Below are 15,522 nucleotides of genomic sequence, written 5' to 3'. Positions count from 1 at the left end.
TATGTGAGTATGTGCGTGTGTGTTTGTCCCGCATCTGTTGTGGGAGGGTGGGGATGTTGGGGGGAGTAGGGGATCGACCGCGGAAATTGTTTGCTAGGATAATAATTGCTTGTCAATAAATTAAATGTAATACAATGGCAATCCGGGTTATATGTTAAAATCCTACGCATGAAATGCCGACATTATTACGCATATTAATTGATAATGATGGAAAATAGGATATGCATAATTTTTTTAAATAGTTATATAGATATATATATATATATAGAGGTGACAGCATTGGAAATGCTTTTGGCGGTTAATCTGCTTCTGTTTTGTGGGTGGCACTGTGTGCTGTTTTCGATGGATGGGTCCTGGCCTCTCGGGGCCTTAGGGATCCGGAGGGACGTGGGTGGGATGCCGATCACTGGGATGACGGCTCAACTTGGGATGGGGAGGGGCTTTAGCGGGGGATTTAGTGGAGAACAATTGAAGGGTTACTTAGTAGCAATGCAAATATCACGGTACAGCTATATGGACACTCAATCATATTACGGTATTTTTTATTGGTAAATTGACAAACATATATAATGATAAATAGACTTGAAACTTGTATCTCATTATGGTGTATGGTGAACTAAGTATAGCCAGTTATAATTGTAATGGCTTAGCTGATAATAACAAAAGAATAACAATATTTACATGGCTCAAAGAGAAGGAATATAATATCTATTGTTTACAGGAAACTCATTCAACAATTCGAGATGAAGTTGCATGGAAAAAGGAATGGGGGGGGGGGGGGGATATACTTCTCCCATGGGCAAAGAAATTCAAAAGGGGTGATGTATTTTAATTAATAGTAATTTCGATCCGAATGTGCAAATTGTCCAAATAGATACACAAGGTAGATGGATTATTTTAAATATGTTATTGGACCATAAACAGATATGGCTCATTAACCTTTACGGACCAAATAATGATGATCCACACTTTTTTGACAATATATATAATAAATTATAAACCCTGCAAGCAATTCAAGACAATATTATTGTGGTGGGGGATTATAATACTGTTTTAAATAGCTCAATGGACCGTAAAGGAAATCACACCACAAACAATCACCCACATGCTCTTAAGGAAATGGTGAATGTCATGGATACATTAGAACTAGTAGATACAGTGGGGGAAAAAAGTATTTAGTCAGCCACCAATTGTGCAAGTTCTCCCACTTAAAAAGATGAGAGAGGCCTGTAATTTTCATCATAGGTACACGTCAACTATGACAGACAAAATGAGGAAAGAAAATCCAGAAAATCACATTGTAGGATTTTTAATGAATTTATTTGCAAATTATGGTGGAAAATAAGTATTTGGTCAATAACAAAAGTTTCTCAATACTTTGTTATATACCCTTTGTTGGCAATGACACAGGTCAAACATTTTCTGTAAGTCTTCACAAGGTTTTCACACACTGTTGCTGGTATTTTGGCCCATTCGTCCATGCAGATCTCCTCTAGAGCAGTGATGTTTTGGGGCTGTCGCTGGGCAACACAGACTTTCAACTCCCTCCAATGATTTTCTATGGGGTTGAGATCTGGAGACTGGCTAGGCCACTCCAGGACCTTGAAATGCTTCTTACGAAGCCACTCCTTCGTTGCCCGGGCGGTGTGTTTGGGATCATTGTCATGCTGAAAGACCCAGCCATGTTTCATCTTCAATGCCCTTGCTGATGGAAGGAGGTTTTCACTCAAAATCTCACGATGCATTCATTCTTTCCTTTACACGGATCAGTCGTCCTGGTCCCTTTGCAGAAAAACAGCCCCAAAGCAACACCCCCATGCTTCACAGTAGGTATGGTGTTCTTTGGATGCAACTCAGCATTCTTTGTCCTCCACGGGGTGAGATCTTGCGTGGAATTTATAATTGACTTTTTCCGACATAACATAGGTACAGCAAATCCCCTTATTGTATGGGACACCTTTAAATGTGCCTTTAGAGGCCATGCAATTCAGTACTCATCTCGAAAACAAAAGCAATTTAGGTCAAAAGAGTTTATACTAACAAAGGAAATAGAAAGTCTAACAGAACAGATAGATGGCAAAAAAAACTGTGAGGCTCAGAATAAATTAGAGGAAAAACTAAAAGAAATTGAGAAACTTATTTAAGAAAGATCAAGTGTAATATATTATAAAAATAAAGCAAACTGGATGGAATATGGGGAAAAATGCACACAATAATTTTTTTATCGTCAACATAGGAATGCTACCAAAAAGAATTTAATGAAACTGGTTACAATTGACGGAGTCACCCATGATTCACCAAATTATATTTTGAAGGAGGAAACAAAGTACTTTAAGCATATGTTTTCTTTTTAGTCACTTCCATCTCCTCTAACTGAAGCTAATTGTAGAGATTTTTTTTCTATTGATAATGTTAAATTAACAGCCACACAGAAAGACTCATGTGAAGGTGGAATTACAGAGGAGGAACTTCTGGATGCAATTAAAGACTTTAAGTCCAGGAAAACTCCAGGGTTGGATGGCATACCAGTCGAGGTATACCAAACCTTTTTTGATATACTAAGAGGACCGTTATTAGCATGTTTTAACCACTCCTATGTAAATGGTAGATTATCTGACACTCAAGAAGAAGGTCTGATCTCATTATTACTGAAACAGGATACAAGTGGAAAATATAAAGATCCAGTCCATTTAAAAAATTGTAGGCCCCTTAGACTTCAGTGTTGTGATGCAAAAATTCTAGCAAAATGTATAGCGCATAGAATTAAAAATGTATGGTCGGATATTATTAATTCTAATCAGACAGGTTTTTTACATGGAATATACATTGGAGATAATATAAGGCAAGTATTGGAAACAATAGAACACTATGGAACATATGGGAAACCAGGCCTGCTATTCATAGCAGACTTCGAAAAGGCATTTGATAAAGTACGACTGGGGTTTATATATAAATGCCTGGAGCATTTCAATTTTGGAGAATCTCTTCTTAAATGGGTCAAAATCATGTATAGTAACCCTAGGTGTAAAATAGTAAATAATGGCTATTTCTCAGAAAGTTTTAAACTGTCAAGAGGAGTGAAACAAGGTTGTCCACTATCGGCATATCTATTTATTGTGGCCATCGAGATGTTAGCTATTAAAATCAGATCCAATAATAATATCAGAGGATTAGAAATACAGGGCTTAAAAACAAAGGTGTCATTGTACGCTGATGATTCATGTTTTATTTTAAATCGACAACTAGAATCCCTCCACAGCCTCATAGAGGATCTAGATACATTTTCTAACCTCTCTGGATTACAACCAAATTATGACAAATGTACTATATTACATATTGGATCATTAAAAAATACAATTTTTACATTACCATGTAGTTTACCAATAAAATGGTCTGATGGTGATATGGATATACTCGGAATACATATCCCAAAGGAAATAAATGATCTCACTTCAATACATTTTAATAGAAAGTTAGCAAAAATAGATAAGATCTTGCTACCATGGAAAGGTAAATACCTGTCAATTTGTGGAAAAATCACCCTGATTAACTCTTTAGTATTATCCCAGTTTACCTATTTGCTTATGGTCTTGCCTACGCCTAGCGAACAGTTTTTTAAATTACATGAGAAAAAAATATTGCATTTTATTTGGAACGGCAAGCCAGACAAAATTAAACGGGCCTATTTATATAACGAATATGAATTCGGAGGACAGAAATGATTAAATATTAAAGCATTAGACCTCTCACTAAAAGCTTCAGTCATACAAAAGTTATACTTAAATCCGAACTGGTTCTCAAGCAAATTAGTAAGATTGTCTCACCCAATGTTCAAGAATGGCCTTTTTGCCTTTATTCAGATTACAACAACTCACTTTCAGTTATTTGAAAAGGAAATAATCTCCCAAATATCACTATTTCTAAAACAAGCCATAGAAAGTTGGTTGCAATTTCAATTTAATCCTCCAGAAACGACAGAACAAATAATGCAACAAATATTGTGGTTAAATTCAAATATACTAATTGACAAAAAAACTTTATTTTTTGACAAAATGTTTAAAAAAGGTATAACCTTCGTAAATGATATCATCGGTAGGACTGGTGGAGTTATGTCGCACATGCAGCTAACAAAAACATATGGAAATGTCTGCTCTACCCAAAATTACAACCAAATAATTGCAGCCTTACCGCAAAAATGGAAGAGGAAAGTGGAAGGGGGAGAAAGTAAGGAACTTGTCTGTCGGCCTTGCATTAAAGAACATAATTGGTTAAGGAAAACTGTGATAAATAAAAAAGTATGTCAGTTTCATTTAAGGACCAAATGATTGACAGCCGTCCCATATAGATTGCAAAATAGTTGGGAAGAGATTTTTGACGTACCGATCCCATGGCATAGTGTTTATGAACTGACACGCAAAACGACACCGGATTCAAAAATTTGAATCTTTCAATTTAAATTATTATATAAAATTCTTGCTACCAATAGAATGTTATTTATATGGGGGATACAATCTTCCCAGCTCTGCAGATTTTGCTGTGAAGAGACAGAATCATTAGATCATTTGTTTTGGTACTGTCCATTTGTAGCTTGTTTTTGGACACAGGTCCAGGAATGGCTAAAGGATTGCAATATTTACCTGGAGCTAACCTTGCAGATAGCATTACTGGGTGATCTGAAAAGTCATAGTCAATCGATCAACAATATAATAATACTTTTAGCAAAAATGTTTATTTTTAATTTACAATCTGTAGAAACAATGAGAATAGAAAGGTTCAGAACTTTTGTAAATCACAGTACAGTTGAAATATATATGGCAAATAGAAATCCTATATGGATGGTGTTAAGAGATAGATGGGAGGTATTGAATGGAGTTGAAGGATGGGACTAATAACAACTAACAACAAATAATAACAAGATAACTAATAATGTAAGCATACTGTGTCCATAATAAGTATATAGGTTGTATGTTGGGAGCTTTTGGGAAAGAGCACAGTTAGAAAGATATGGCATAACCGGATGGACATCATGAAAATGATCGGAGAGGTTGAGAGTAGAAGAAGTTCAGGAGAAAAAACAAACAAAATATAATTATTGTAAAATTGACTGTGTCCATAAGGTGTAGATAGTAAGTATAGACTGGAAGTAGAGGCCTGGGCATTGTTGTTCACTAATTTACCCCAAGTAGGGAAAGGATGGCGGGGTTGAAAAGTAATAAAGGGGAGTATATATATAAAAAACATGGGGGATTGGAAGTGATGCAGACAATTACATTGATAGAAGATACAATCTATCTGCAATATTAAGCTGATCTACCCCCCAAAAAAATAAAAAATAAAATAAATAAAAATAAAAATATAAAAAATAACGAAGGGCACCTATTGGTAGATGGGTAAAAATAGAAAAAGCAAACATTGAATATCCCTTTGAGCATGGTGAAGTTATTAATTACATTTTGGATGGTGTATCAATACACCCAGTCACTACAAAGATAAAGGCGTCCTTCCTAACTCAGTTGCCGGAGAGGAAGGAAACCGCTCAGGGATTTCACAATGAGGCCAGTGGTGACTTTAAAACAGTTAGAGTTTAATGGCTGTGATAGGAGAAAACTGAGGATGGATCAACAACATTGTAGTTACTCCACAATACTAACCTAGATTACAGTGAAAAGAAGGAAGCTTGTACAGTATAAAAATATGCCGATGTGAGAAAGACTTTTAAACAAGTTAATATTCACAAGGCCGCAGGGCCAGACGGATTACCAGGACGTGTACTTAGAGCATGCGCTGACCAGCTGGCAAGTGTCTTCACTGACATTTTCAACCTCTCCCTGTAATACCTACATGTTTCAAGCAGACCACCATAGTTCCTGTGCCCAAGAACGCCAAGGTAACCTGTCTATCTCCTCGTAGCACTCACATGAAGTGCTATGAAAGGCTGGTCATGGCTCACATCAACACCATCATCCCAGACACCCTGGACCCACTCCAATTCTCATACCGCCCCAACAGATCCACAGATGACGCGGTCTCTTTTGCACTCCACACTGCCCTTTCCCACCTTGACAAAAGGAACACATACTTGAGAATGCTGTTCATTGACTACAGCTCAGCGTTCAACACCATAGTGCCCTCAAAGCTCATCACTAAGCTAAGGTCCCTGGGACTGAACACCTCCCTCTGCAACTGGATCCTGGACATCCTGACGGGCCGCCCCCAGGTGGTGAAGGTAGGCAACAACACATCCACCACACTGACCCTCAACACGGGGGCCCCTCAGGGGTGCGTGCTTAGTACTCTCTGTTCACCCACGACTGCGTAGCCGAGCACGACTCCAACACCATCATTAAGATGGGCCTGATCACCGATGATTAGATTTCCATTTTGTTCATTTTGTTCATTGAGTTCGATGTGGTAGGGAGTTGTAGTTTCTGTAGAGATAAATCAGATCAAGCCTGAACTGTTTGATGTAGTAGGGAGTTGGAGCTTCCAACAGGCCAATATTCTACATAGTTTAGCACAGAAAACTTCTCAGTGAATTTCATACAATTTTTTTTTTTTTTTTTTTTTTAGATAAAGCTATACTAAATATATTCATGTCACTAAATAATTGATTAAAACACACTGTTTTGCAATGGAGGTCTACAGTAGCCTCAACAGCACTCTGTAGGGTAGCACCATGGTGTAGCCGGAGGACAGCTAGCTTCCATCCTCCTCTGGGTACATTGACTTCAATACAAAACCTAGGAGGCTCATCCCCTTCCATAGACTTACACAGTAATTATGACAACTTTCGGAGGACGTTCTCCGGCCTATCAGAGCTCTTGCAGCATGAACTGACATGTTGTCCACCCAATCAAAGGATCAGAAAATTAATCTAGCACTGAAAGTATAAGCTACAGCTAGCTAGCACTGCAGTGCATAACATCTGGTGAGTACTTGACTCAAAGAGAGAGAAAGACAATAGTTGAACAGTCTTGAACAAATTAATTTCTTCCAAAATGAAGGAGAAGCGAGAGAGAGAGAGAGATTTTGTTTAAAAAAATCACTTTCAGTTTCACTTACTTAGCTAGCAAATGCAGCTAGCTAGTTTAGCCTACTCAAACACCCTGCTCAAACAGAGGAATGCTATGTTAGCTAGCTGGCTATGGCTATCCAACACAACACTGGAACTCTTCCAAGTCAAGGTAAGCTTTTGGTTTTACTAATTTATTGCCACCGGGGCCCGCCGGTGTAACTGCTTTAAAGTTACTGCATGAGGGTTTACTAACGCGTTAGTTCTATTAGCTATGTTGACTATGACGTTACTTTAGCTAATATGGTGTCAACGATGTAGGCTGTGTGTAGCGGTTATGATATGGTTTGGCTTGGAAAGGTTTTTTCGCCTGGTCACATACAGATGATGTGTTGTGCATTGAAGTCCACAAGAGAAGGGAAAAGGTGAGAGGAGAGCGCATAGATGCGAGAAGGAATACAACGTGGATGCTATGAAAGTGAACTGTGTTTACGCGTGATCAGGGGTGTATTCATTCTGCCAATTCTGTTGAAAAACGTTTCTTAAACAGAAGCAAACAGAACAAAACATGGATGAACATATTTGAATTTGTCCAATATAAACTCTTGTTTGCAACTGTTTGTTAATGATTACACCCTAGATCAGCTAGATGCAGGCAAGAGTGTGCAAGGCGGTATTGAATGTGTCACTGTCTGTCAACTCAAAATGTTCTCTCAACCTACATTGTCAACTTTCATTCATAGGCTAGGGTTATAGCAACCTCATGATGGGTACAGGGAAAATTTGAGTATCATGTAGTAGCCTAAACCTATCGATGTTACATTGAACTGGGTGAATGGAATATGAATGACAGTCATCCAATATGCTGTAATAGAAATAAGGCCATGCTCATAAAAAAAAGAATCGTCCTCCCTCATCTTAAACAGCACTGACCGCCACTGTATTCATCTGACATAAAAATATGCCTTATTTACTTTTAAGAACTACTAAAATAGTGCTTTTGTCAGGCAGCATAGGCAGCAGCTCTATAGAGATGAGATGATGACTTGGAATGAAATAATAAAGTCATCAAACTAATTTTATCAAAGTAAAGTAAATGTGAATATATGACGGTTAATAAGTGATGAGCAGTAATGGTCGGTCATGGGACTTTTATTAATTGTTGTATTCTCTGTTGTTACAGCATTCTATCCACATAATGCATAGTCTAGACGGAAATCGAAAACCATTATTTTGTTTTAACAATCGATCCGACACCGAACCGACCTCAAAAGCGCTAATCGCAGCGCCTTAGACCCTAGTGGCGCAGCGGTCCAAGACACTGCATCGCAGTTCTAGAGGCATTACTACAGACCCGGGTTCGATCCCCGGGCTGTGGCACAACTGGCCTTGGCCGGGAGTCCCATAGGACGGCGCATGCCGGGTTAGGGGATGGTTTGGCCGGTGGGGCTTTACTTGGTTCATCGCGCTCTAGCGACTCCTTGTGGCGGGCCGGGTGCCTGTGGGCTGACCCTGGTCTCCAGTTGAACGGTGTTTCCTCCGACACATTGGTGAGGCTAGCTGGCGGGTGTTAAGGAGCGCGGGTAGGCGGGTCATGTTCCGGAGGAAGCATTACTCCACCTTCGCCTCTCCCGAACCCGTTGGGGAGTTGCAGCGATGAGACAAGATCGAAATTGGGGAGAAAAAGGGGGTAAAAAAACTAACAAAAAAAAAAAAAATGAATCGCTCAGCACCATCACTTGGTATGGCGATTGCTTGGCATCTGACTGTAAGGCACTACAATGGTAGGGCGTAGGGCCAGTACATCCCAGGCGGTGTCAGAGGAAGGTCCTAGAAATGGTCAAAGACTCCAGCCACCCAAGTTATAGACTGTTCTCTCTGCTACCGCACGGCAAGCGGTACCGGAGCACCAAGTCTGGGACCAAAAGGCTCCTGAACGGCTTCTACCCCCAAGCCATAAGACTGCTGAACAGTTAATTAAATGGCTCCCCAGACTATTTACGTTGACCCCCTTTTTATTTATTTTATGTTTTTAAAAAATGTGCACTGACATTCTTGCACCGGCTCTATGTACACTCACTGCACTCTACCCACACACTCACATATATTACACCGACACACACACACACACACACACACGCACGCACGCACGCACGCACGCACGCACGCACACACACTACATATGCTCACACACACAAAACACACACACATGCATATTGACGCCACACACACAAAGGAAATGCAAACTTGTGGTGTATTCAAGGTTTAAAAGGCTTCTAAAGTTTGTAATTTCCACTTTAAAATGTCAGACTTCATTTGCCCTAACTAGAAATGTATCAACTCCTCCAAAAATGTCCATTCATTATAAATCCACACAATAATTCACATTTCCTGTTGCTGCAGAATTATTTTCCTGCTGTGAGAAACTGGTCAAATTAAGATCCTACATCTGTACCTGGTACCCAAAGGCGCCTAGCAGAGATTTTTAAAGAATCCCAAAGAAACAAATGTAATTTATAGGTCAGTACTGTGAAATGACCCTTTTAGCATGTCATTTCATAGTCAATACCTTTACATACTGTTATGACTACATACCGTTATAACTACATACCGTTATAACTACATACCGTTATAACTACATACTGTTTTAACTACATACCGTATGCACACATTTACTTATCTGTGCTGTGCTACATTTACCTGGAGTCATGCTTGGGCATGCTAAGGCTTGCTGAGGTGGGGTTTAAACCAGTCGGATTACCCGGCACTTCTTAGAAACAGACCTTAAATTGTGAGCAGGGAAGGTAATGCACTATGCTGTCAGACTAAATAAAGAACTGCCTACTGCCTGTGGTGTGGACTACTGGTCTAAGTCCATCAGCAGATCTAGGAGGGCCATCCTATTCACTATATAGTGCACTGATTAAACTCAGAGGCCAAAAGGACTGAATGGGCTCTGGTCTCTGGGGTCAAATGTGGTCCTCTGTAGCTCAGCTGGTAGAGCACGGCGCTTGTAACGCCAAGGTAGTGGGTTCGATCCCCGGGAACACCCATTCACAAAAAATGTATGCACGCATGACTGTAAGTCGCTTTGGATAAAAGCGTCTGCTAAATGGCATATTATTATATTATTATTAAATGCACCCAGCACCTTTCAGGGTCCGTAGGACTCTGGTCTCTGGGGTCAAATGCACCCAGCACCTTGCAGGGTCCGTAGGAGTCTGGTCTCTGGGGTCAAATACACCCAGCACCTTTCAGGGTCCGTAAGGCTCTGGTCAAATGAAGTGCACTATACAGGAAATAGGGTGCTATTTTGAGTCTTCACATTGAGGGGAACCTTTCACATAGCACTATAGTTAGACAATAATACCTGCCTCTTAGCAGACACTTACAGCACTGTGGAATTAAACCTTGGCAATGCCAGCGCTAGATTATCACCCACTGAAGCCACACAGACAGGAGTAGATCCTCATATCCACATGGTACGTTCCACAACCAGACGGCTGCTTTCCTTGTTTTATTCTGGTGAGTTTCCTCACCCTCTGGAGCTGAATAAACTGAATAAAGGCACACTACTCCCTAGTCCCTATGAGCCCTGGCCAAAGGCAGTTCACTATATAGGGAAAAGGGCGCCATTTGAGACACACAATGATGTCTCTCCCTGTGTGTGTGTGTGTGGGCTATTAATTAGAGAAATACGTTTTTCAAATCAGCCATGACTGGCACAACACAAGGAGAGACCAGCTGTCAACTCAATGGGGCCAAAGAGGACCAGCTGTCAACTCCATGGGGTCAAAGAGGACCAGCTGTCAACTCCATGGGGTCAAAGAGGACCAGCTGTCAACTCCATGGGGTCAAAGAGGACCAGCTGTCAACTCAATGGGGTCAAATAGGACCGGCTGTCAACTCCATGGGGTCAAAGAGGACCAGCTGTCAACTCAATGGGGTCAAATAGGACCAGCTGTCAACTCCATGGGGTCAAAGAGGACCAGCTGTCAACTCCATGGGGTCAAAGAGGACCAGCTGTCAACTCAATGGGGTCAAAATAACTAATACAACAGAAAGAGGGCACATGTGCCACACACACACACACACACACTCACACACACACTCACACACACACACACACACACAGACACACACACACACACACACTCACACACACAGACACACACACAGACACACACACACAAAGATGAGAGATAGCACATTATTTAATCTCTGGGTATCCTTAGGGTCTGACAGTTCCAGGACATTGTAAATGAATATATAATGAATTCATAAACCAATATAAAATTAATATGGACTTTTAAAAAGAGGCTTATACAGGGACATTGACATGGCCTGAGTCCCAAATGGCACCTGATTCCCTACATACAGTAGTGCTCTACTTTTACCAGAATTCTATGGGCCTCTACGAATGGAATAGGGTTTAACATGGTTTATTTAACCTCAAGAAACATCAGATCAGTTTAAGTGCTGGAGATGTCAGTCATTGAGTAATGAGTTTGACAAATCCATACAAATCAGTGATGGTTTGCACAGTTGGCACTCTTAAGACCTTGGTCAACACATGTACAGTAGTCCTATTTATATGTCAGTAGTCCTATTTATAACTCAGTAGTCCTATTTATAACTGTACATCTTCCAGTTACCAACATACAAATACTGTTTCTTATTTTTACACAAGTCGGAGAAAACAATTTATATTTCCGTGTGTCTCTAGGATGTGTCTAGGATGTGTCTCTAGGATGTGTCTCTAGGATGTGTCTAGGATGTGTCTAGGATGTGTGTCTAGGATGTGTCTCTAGGATGTGTCTCTAGGATGTGTCTCTAGGATGTGTCTCTAGGATGTGTCTAGGATGTGTGTCTAGGATGTGTCTCTAGGATGTGTCTAGGATGTGTCTAGGATGTGTGTCTAGGATGTGTCTAGGATGTGTCTAGGATGTGTCTAGGATGTGTCTAGGTTGTGTCTAGGATGTGTCTAGGATTTGTCTATGATGTGTGTCTCCCGCTGGACCAAAGATGCTGCTTATCAGCCGAGGACAAAGATCAACCTTCATCCACTTTTAAACATCCCAGTGCTCAGGTTCAACTGGGTTCACCGTGACAGGAGACGGGTTGCTGCAAGACATCCACTACAGTAGTGTTGTAGTAGATCCTGGGTTCACCGTGACAGGAGACGGATTGCTGCAAGACATCCAGTTCAGTAGTGATGTAGTAGATCTGTGTCCCAAATGGCACCCTACGGGCCCTGGTCTAAAATGGCGCCCTACGGGCCCTGGTCTAAAATGGCACCCTACGGGCCCTGGTCTAAAATGGCACTCTACGGGCCCTGGTCTAAAATGGCGCCCTACGGGCCCTGGTCTAAAATGGCACCCTACGGGCCCTGGTCTAAAGTAGGCGTAGTGCACTAAATAGTGAATAGTGAGGCAGACCTACAGGAGTTGCACCATTTGAATTACAGCCTGATCCACACAGACAGAGAGAACGGCCATGTCCCGTACTGACGTTCTAAATAGTGGGCATTTTGGATATGCAAAATAATAAAGCTTTATAGTGTGTGAAATTTCCAACATTTAGTATTCTTTAAATGCCAGGATGTCATACTCAGTTTGGCTTTTCATCAAGTAGAAATCGCTGCACACTGTTGAGGAAGACAATCAATATTAGACTCTCGTGTGTCTGATAACAGATGATTTTTCTGGTTGTTTGAAATCCACCCTGTGTAGGCTACACTTCATTAACACAGTATTGTACATCAGCTTATAATATAACTAACATTTACATGTAATCATACACCAAGATATATATGGTACATAAACGGCAGGTAGCTTAGTGGTTAAGAGCGTTGTGCCAGTAACCGAAAGGTCGCTGGTTCGCTGGTTCTAATCCCCGAGCCGACTAGATGAAAAATCTGTCGATATGCCCTTGAGCAAGGCACTTAACCCTAATTGCTCATGTAAGTCGCTCTGGATAAGAGCGTCTGCTAAATGACTAAAATGTAAAAATAAACAAAACCTGTGTTAAAGAAGTGACGCCTCCACAATACCTTTTTCAAGAAATGATTTTCAGCAGATTAAGGATGGAGTATAATCTGGATTAGGTCACTAGGACTTTAGGGAGGCTCCTGCTCTAATTCATTAAACCACTCTCACTCTCACACACACGCACGCACACACACACACACACACATGCACGCACACTTACACACACATATTCACACACACACACACACACACACACACACACACACACACACACACACACACACAACCTCTAATTCTTTCACTCACTCACTCTTTTATTTTCTTCAGATAGAGAGAAAGGATGACAGAGGGGATGACAGAGGGGATGAAAGTGATGATGACGGTGGGGATGACGGTGGGGATGACAATACATGACAGAGAGGATGACAGTGTAGATGACAGTGGGGATGACAGAGGGATGACAGTAGTGATGACAGTGGGATTACAGTGATGATGACGGTGGGGATGACAGTGGGGATGACAATGAATGACAGAGAGGATGACAGAGGGATGACAGTGGAGATGACAGTGGGGATGACAGAGCGATGACAGAGGGATGACAGTAGGGATGACAGTGGGATGACAGTAATGATGACAGTAGTAGCCTTTTCACACATAAGGGTATTATTGGCACCCTAGAAAAACATCATTTTTCATTAACGGGAGTGGCTGGCTAGTAGGGACAGTGGCCATGCACTTACTAAATTAACAATGAGGACAGTTTTCACATGTTCACTCTTGGCAACTTAAAGATCTGGTCTGAGTCTCAAATGGCACGCTATCCCTATGTAGTAGACTCCTATATCCCCTATGTAGTGCACTACTTTTGATTGCGGCCCATAGGGCTCTGGTCAAAAGTAGTGCTTTATATAGTAAATAGGGTGCAATTTGGGACTCAACCCTCAGAAAGGTGTGGCATGGTGTCTGTCATCCTGAGCCCTATGGGTCCTGTCAAAAGTAGTGCACTATATAGGGAATAAAGTAGTCCACTATATAGGGAATAAAGTAGTCCACTATATAGAGATAGAGTGCCATTTGAGACGCAGACCAGATCTTTGAGTGCAGAGATGTTTAAGTTGCCAAGAGTGAACATGTGAAAACAATCCTCTGTATTAATTTAGCAAGTGCATGGCCACTGTCCCTAGCCAGCCACTCTCGTTGATGAAAGACTATGTTTTCCTAGGGTGCCAATAATACCCTTATTTGTTGACAGGTAATTTAGGCACAAGGATTATGTAGGCTAAATCAAATCTATCTGTTCAGTGTTCTTTTAGATCAGCCAACATCACAATCTTTTTTTTTATGTTTTCTTTACAGTAGGTTGGGTTGCAGAGTTATAGAACTTTCCCTAAAATTCCCAGGTTTTCTAGAAATCTTGGTTGAAGGATTCTTGGAATCAGAAGGGAAATCTGGAAACCTCCAACCAGGATTTCTGGAAAACCTGGAAATTTGACCCCAAAAAAGATTCGTTTTTATGATCCATGGCCCAAATATGTGTGTTAACAACAGTGAGTGGTTTTGAATTGATTAATAATAGCCATGAAACACGATTATTGATAGCATGGTTATATCCTTGATTTTACGTCATATCAAGCAGGCCTAAGTACTTCCACTGAGTGTATAGTGACCTCTAGTGGACACAGATGATAGACCAACACCACATGCGAACTAGTGGCAGTTGAGACCGCTATAGTAGGGCTGCAAAATTCCAATGATTTTCTAGAAACTCCCGGGTTTTCCAGAAAGCTGGCAGAAATACCCGGTTGTAAGATTCCCGGAATAGGCAGGAAATACCGAATTCTCCATCCAGGATTTCTGGAAAGTTTGGGAAAGTTACTGAAATGTTGTAAGACGACTGTCAATAGCAAATGCATTTATAAGACCTCTAAATCATGTTTGATTAAAAAGGCTAACTGTGGAGCATCCAACCCGCATGTCTGAAATATTGCCGGGAGCGGTCCACTCCATTCTGCTGTTGAAACCCTAGTCCAGGGTTCTTCAATTCCGGTCCTGGAGGGCCGAAACACTTCTGTTTTTTATTTCTACTGGTAGTTAATTGCACTCACCTGGTGTCCCAGGTCTGAATTAGCCCCTGATTAGAAGGAGAGGATGAAAAACAGAGGTGTTTCGGCCCTCCCGGACCGGAATTGAAGAACCCTGCCCTAGTCCATTACCAAATGGCTGCATCATGACACATCCGGTTACGAGTGTCAAAGAGGGTGCTAGAACAACAGCTAGGTCTACATCCGGTAGATCAGACATAATACAACTGTAGTCTTTTTAGTGACCGCTAGATTGCACCATTGTCTTGTATATGGTATAGTAACTAAGTACCTGCTGCTCTATGGCAGAGACAATCACTTGCTCGCTTTTATGTCCATGAATGACGAAACACTTAAGCATCAGTTGTCAGAGCAGCTTACCGATCACTGCACCTGTACACAGCCCATCTGTAATTAGCCCACCCAACTACCTCATCCC

Source organism: Coregonus lavaretus, assembly GCF_964263955.1.
Source record: "Coregonus lavaretus genome assembly, chromosome: 25".
Lineage (NCBI taxonomy): Eukaryota > Metazoa > Chordata > Actinopteri > Salmoniformes > Salmonidae > Coregonus > Coregonus lavaretus.
Note: the sequence above shows the minus strand (reverse complement) of the source record.